Source organism: Oncorhynchus gorbuscha, linkage group LG24 (assembly GCF_021184085.1).
Source record: "Oncorhynchus gorbuscha isolate QuinsamMale2020 ecotype Even-year linkage group LG24, OgorEven_v1.0, whole genome shotgun sequence".
Taxonomy (NCBI): domain Eukaryota; kingdom Metazoa; phylum Chordata; class Actinopteri; order Salmoniformes; family Salmonidae; genus Oncorhynchus; species Oncorhynchus gorbuscha.
This window is the reverse complement of record NC_060196.1, coordinates 43,116,639-43,123,345: the sequence shown is the minus strand read 5'-3', so window position 1 is coordinate 43,123,345 and position 6,707 is coordinate 43,116,639.

Genomic DNA, 6,707 nt, shown 5'->3' with positions numbered 1-6,707 from the left:
CTTATATTCCTAGCTCCAACAGTGCTGTAAAGTTATAGTCCTAGCTCCAACAGTGCAGTAATACTTATATTCCTAGCTCCAACAGTGCTGTAAAGTTATATTCCTAGCTCCAACAGTGCAGTAATACTTATATTCCTAGCTCCAACAGTGCAGTAATACTTATAATCCTAGCTCCAACAGTGCAGTAATACTTATATTCCTAGCTCCAACAGTGCAGTAATACTTATATTCCTAGCTCCAACAGTGCTGTAAAGTTATATTCCTAGCTCCAACAGTGCAGTAATACTTATATTCCTAGCTCCAACAGTGCTGTAAAGTTATATTCCTAGCTCCAACAGTGCAGTAATACTTATATTCCTAGCTCCAACAGTGCAGTAATACTTATATTCCTAGCGCCAACAGTGCAGTAATACTTATATTCCTAGCTCCAACAGTGCAGTAATACTTATATTCCTAGCTCCAACAGTGCAGTAATACTTATATTCCTAGCTCCAACAGTGCTGTAAAGTTATATTCCTAGCTCCAACAGTGCAGTAATACTTATATTCCTAGCTCCAACAGTGCAGTAATACTTATATTCCTAGCTCCAACAGTGCTGTAAAGTTATATTCCTAGCTCCAACAGTGCAGTAATACTTATAATCCTAGCTCCAACAGTGCTGTAAAGTTATATTCCTAGCTCCAACAGTGCAGTAATACTTATATTCCTAGCTCCAACAGTGCTGTAAAGTTATATTCCTAGCTCCAACAGTGCAGTAATACTTATATTCCTAGCTCCAACAGTGCAGTAATACTTATAATCCTAGCTCCAACAGTGCTGTAAAGTTATATTCCTAGCTCCAACAGTGCAGTAATACTTATATTCCTAGCTCCAACAGTGCAGTAATACTTATATTCCTGGCTCCAACAGTGCAGTAATACTTATATTCCTAGCTCCAACAGTGCAGTAATACTTATATTCCTAGCTCCAACAGTGCAGTAATACTTATATTCCTAGCTCCAACAGTGCAGTAATACTTATATTCCTAGCTCCAACAGTGCAGTAATACTTATATTCCTAGCTCCAACAGTGCAGTAATACTTACAATCCTAGATCCAACAGTGCAGTAATACTTATATTCCTGGCTCCAACAGTGCTGTAAAGTTATATTCCTAGCTCCAACAGTGCTGTAAAGTTATATTCCTGGCTCCAACAGTGCAGTAATACTTATATTCCTAGCTCCAACAGTGCTGTAAAGTTATATTCCTGGCTCCAACAGTGCAGTAATACTTATATTCCTAGCTCCAACAGTGCAGTAATACTTATATTCCTAGCTCCAACAGTGCAGTAATACTTATATTCCTAGCTCCAACAGTGCAGTAATACTTATATTCCTAGCTCCAACAGTGCAGTAATACTTATATTCCTAGCTCCAACAGTGCTGTAAAGTTATATTCCTAGCTCCAACAGTGCAGTAATACTTATATTCCTAGCTCCAACAGTGCAGTAATACTTATAATCCTAGCTCCAACAGTGCTGTAAAGTTATATTCCTAGCTCCAACAGTGCAGTAATACTTATATTCCTAGCTCCAACAGTGCAGTAATACTTATATTCCTGGCTCCAACAGTGCAGTAATACTTATATTCCTAGCTCCAACAGTGCAGTAATACTTATATTCCTAGCTCCAACAGTGCTGTAAAGTTATAGTCCTAGCTCCAACAGTGCAGTAATACTTATATTCCTAGCTCCAACAGTGCTGTAAAGTTATATTCCTAGCTCCAACAGTGCAGTAATACTTATATTCCTAGCTCCAACAGTGCAGTAATACTTATAATCCTAGCTCCAACAGTGCAGTAATACTTATATTCCTAGCTCCAACAGTGCAGTAATACTTATATTCCTAGCTCCAACAGTGCTGTAAAGTTATATTCCTAGCTCCAACAGTGCAGTAATACTTATATTCCTAGCTCCAACAGTGCTGTAAAGTTATATTCCTAGCTCCAACAGTGCAGTAATACTTATATTCCTAGCTCCAACAGTGCAGTAATACTTATATTCCTAGCTCCAACAGTGCTGTAAAGTTATAGTCCTAGCTCCAACAGTGCAGTAATACTTATATTCCTAGCTCCAACAGTGCTGTAAAGTTATATTCCTAGCTCCAACAGTGCAGTAATACTTATATTCCTAGCTCCAACAGTGCAGTAATACTTATAATCCTAGCTCCAACAGTGCAGTAATACTTATATTCCTAGCTCCAACAGTGCAGTAATACTTATATTCCTAGCTCCAACAGTGCTGTAAAGTTATATTCCTAGCTCCAACAGTGCAGTAATACTTATATTCCTAGCTCCAACAGTGCTGTAAAGTTATATTCCTAGCTCCAACAGTGCAGTAATACTTATATTCCTAGCTCCAACAGTGCAGTAATACTTATATTCCTAGCGCCAACAGTGCAGTAATACTTATATTCCTAGCTCCAACAGTGCAGTAATACTTATATTCCTAGCTCCAACAGTGCAGTAATACTTATATTCCTAGCTCCAACAGTGCTGTAAAGTTATATTCCTAGCTCCAACAGTGCAGTAATACTTATATTCCTAGCTCCAACAGTGCAGTAATACTTATATTCCTAGCTCCAACAGTGCTGTAAAGTTATATTCCTAGCTCCAACAGTGCAGTAATACTTATAATCCTAGCTCCAACAGTGCTGTAAAGTTATATTCCTAGCTCCAACAGTGCAGTAATACTTATATTCCTAGCTCCAACAGTGCTGTAAAGTTATATTCCTAGCTCCAACAGTGCAGTAATACTTATATTCCTAGCTCCAACAGTGCAGTAATACTTATAATCCTAGCTCCAACAGTGCTGTAAAGTTATATTCCTAGCTCCAACAGTGCAGTAATACTTATATTCCTAGCTCCAACAGTGCAGTAATACTTATATTCCTGGCTCCAACAGTGCAGTAATACTTATATTCCTAGCTCCAACAGTGCAGTAATACTTATATTCCTAGCTCCAACAGTGCAGTAATACTTATATTCCTAGCTCCAACAGTGCAGTAATACTTATATTCCTAGCTCCAACAGTGCAGTAATACTTATATTCCTAGCTCCAACAGTGCAGTAATACTTACAATCCTAGATCCAACAGTGCAGTAATACTTATATTCCTGGCTCCAACAGTGCTGTAAAGTTATATTCCTAGCTCCAACAGTGCTGTAAAGTTATATTCCTGGCTCCAACAGTGCAGTAATACTTATATTCCTAGCTCCAACAGTGCTGTAAAGTTATATTCCTGGCTCCAACAGTGCAGTAATACTTATATTCCTAGCTCCAACAGTGCAGTAATACTTATATTCCTAGCTCCAACAGTGCAGTAATACTTATATTCCTAGCTCCAACAGTGCAGTAATACTTATATTCCTAGCTCCAACAGTGCAGTAATACTTATATTCCTAGCTCCAACAGTGCTGTAAAGTTATATTCCTAGCTCCAACAGTGCAGTAATACTTATATTCCTAGCTCCAACAGTGCAGTAATACTTATAATCCTAGCTCCAACAGTGCTGTAAAGTTATATTCCTAGCTCCAACAGTGCAGTAATACTTATATTCCTAGCTCCAACAGTGCAGTAATACTTATATTCCTGGCTCCAACAGTGCAGTAATACTTATATTCCTAGCTCCAACAGTGCAGTAATACTTATATTCCTAGCTCCAACAGTGCAGTAATACTTATATTCCTAGCTCCAACAGTGCAGTAATACTTATATTCCTAGCTCCAACAGTGCAGTAATACTTATATTCCTAGCTCCAACAGTGCAGTAATACTTACAATCCTAGATCCAACAGTGCAGTAATACTTATATTCCTGGCTCCAACAGTGCTGTAAAGTTATATTCCTAGCTCCAACAGTGCTGTAAAGTTATATTCCTGGCTCCAACAGTACAGTAATACTTATATTCCTAGCTCCAACAGTGCTGTAAAGTTATATTCCTGGCTCCAACAGTGCAGTAATACTTATATTCCTAGCTCCAACAGTGCAGTAATACTTATATTCCTAGCTCCAACAGTGCAGTAATACTTATATTCCTAGCTCCAACAGTGCAGTAATACTTATATTCCTAGCTCCAACAGTGCAGTAATACTTATATTCCTAGCTCCAACAGTGCAGTAATACTTATATTCCTAGCTCCAACAGTGCAGTAATACTTATATTCCTAGCTCCAACAGTGCAGTAATACTTATATTCCTAGCTCCAACAGTGCAGTAATACTTACAATCCTAGCTCCAACAGTGCAGTAATACTTATATTCCTGGCTCCAACAGTGCTGTAAAGTTATATTCCTAGCTCCAACAGTGCTGTAAAGTTATATTCCTGGCTCCAACAGTGCAGTAATACTTATATTCCTAGCTCCAACAGTGCTGTAAAGTTATATTCCTGGCTCCAACAGTGCAGTAATACTTATATTCCTAGCTCCAACAGTGCAGTAATACTTATATTCCTAGCTCCAACAGTGCAGTAATACTTATATTCCTAGCTCCAACAGTGCAGTAATACTTATATTCCGAGCTCCAACAGTGCAGTAATACTTATATTCCTAGCTCCAACAGTGCAGTAATACTTATATTCCTAGCTCCAACAGTGCAGTAATACTTATATTCCTAGCTCCAACAGTGCAGTAATACTTACAATCCTAGCTCCAACAGTGCAGTAATACTTATATTCCTGGCTCCAACAGTGCTGTAAAGTTATATTCCTAGCTCCAACAGTGCTGTAAAGTTATATTCCTGGCTCCAACAGTGCAGTAATACTTATATTCCTAGCTCCAACAGTGCTGTAAAGTTATATTCCTGGCTCCAACAGTGCAGTAATACTTATATTCCTAGCTCCAACAGTGCAGTAATACTTATATTCCTAGCTCCAACAGTGCAGTAATACTTATATTCCTAGCTCCAACAGTGCAGTAATACTTATATTCCTAGCTCCAACAGTGCAGTAATACTTATATTCCTAGCTCCAACAGTGCAGTAATACTTATAATCCTAGCTCCAACAGTGCAGTAATACTTATATTCCTAGCTCCAACAGTGCAGTAATACTTACAATCCTAGCTCCAACAGTGCAGTAATACTTATATTCCTGGCTCCAACAGTGCTGTAAAGTTATATTCCTAGCTCCAACAGTGCTGTAAAGTTATATTCCTGGCTCCAACAGTGCAGTAATACTTATATTCCTAGCTCCAACAGTGCTGTAAAGTTATATTCCTGGCTCCAACAGTGCAGTAATACTTATATTCCTAGCTCCAACAGTGCAGTAATACTTATATTCCTAGCTCCAACAGTGCAGTAATACTTATATTCCTAGCTCCAACAGTGCAGTAATACTTATATTCCTAGCTCCAACAGTGCAGTAATACTTATAATCCTAGCTCCAACAGTGCAGTAATACTTATATTCCTAGCTCCAACAGTGCAGTAATACTTACAATCCTAGCTCCAACAGTGCTGTAAAGTTATATTCCTAGCTCCAACAGTGCAGTAATACTTATATTCCTGGCTCCAACAGTGCTGTAAAGTTATATTCCTAGCTCCAACAGTGCTGTAAAGTTATATTCCTGGCTCCAACAGTGCAGTAATACTTATATTCCTAGCTCCAACAGTGCTGTAAAGTTATATTCCTGGCTCCAACAGTGCAGTAATACTTATATTCCTAGCTCCAACAGTGCAGTAATACTTATATTCCTAGCTCCAACAGTGCAGTAATACTTATATTCCTAGCTCCAACAGTGCAGTAATACTTATATTCCTAGCTCCAACAGTGCAGTAATACTTATATTCCTAGCTCCAACAGTGCAGTAATACTTATATTCCTAGCTCCAACAGTGCAGTAATACTTATATTCCTAGCTCCAACAGTGAAGTAATACTTATATTCCTGGCTCCAACAGTGCAGTAATACTTATATTCCTGGCTCCAACAGTGCAGTAATACCTAACAATACACACAAATCCCCCAAAAATGTCATTAAGAAATTAAGAAATATCAAAACGAGCAATGTCAGAGTCCGAAATATACAGTCGGAAGTTTACATACATTTAGGTTGGAGTCAATAAAACTTGTTTTTCAACCACTCCACAAGTAAGTAATTTGACCAACAATTGTTCACAGACAGATTATTTCACTGATAATCACAATTCCAGTGGGTCAGAAGTTTACATACACTAAGTTGACTGTGCCTTTAAACAGGTTGGAGAAAGATCGTACTTTTTGGAGAAATGTCACAAAGCCCTGACCTCAATGCTATAGAACATTTGTGGGCAGAACTGAAAAAGTGTGTGCGAGCAAGGAGGCCTACAAACCTGACTCAGTTACACCAGCTCTGTCAGGTGGAATGGGCCAAAATTGACCCAACTTATTGTGGGAAGCTTGTGGAAGGCTACCCGAAATGTTTGACCCAAGTTGAACAATTGAAAGGCAATACTACCCAAGACTAATTACATGTATGTAAACTTCTGACCCACTGGGAATATGATGAAAGAAATAAAAGCTGAAATAAATCACTCTCTCTACTATAATTAAGACATTTCACATTCTTAAAATAAAGTGGTGATCCTAACTGACCTAAGACAGGGAATTTTTACTAGGATTGAATGTCAGGAATTGTGAAACTGAGTTTAAATGTATTTGGCTAAGGTGTATGTAAACTTCCGACTTCAACTGTAAATGTAT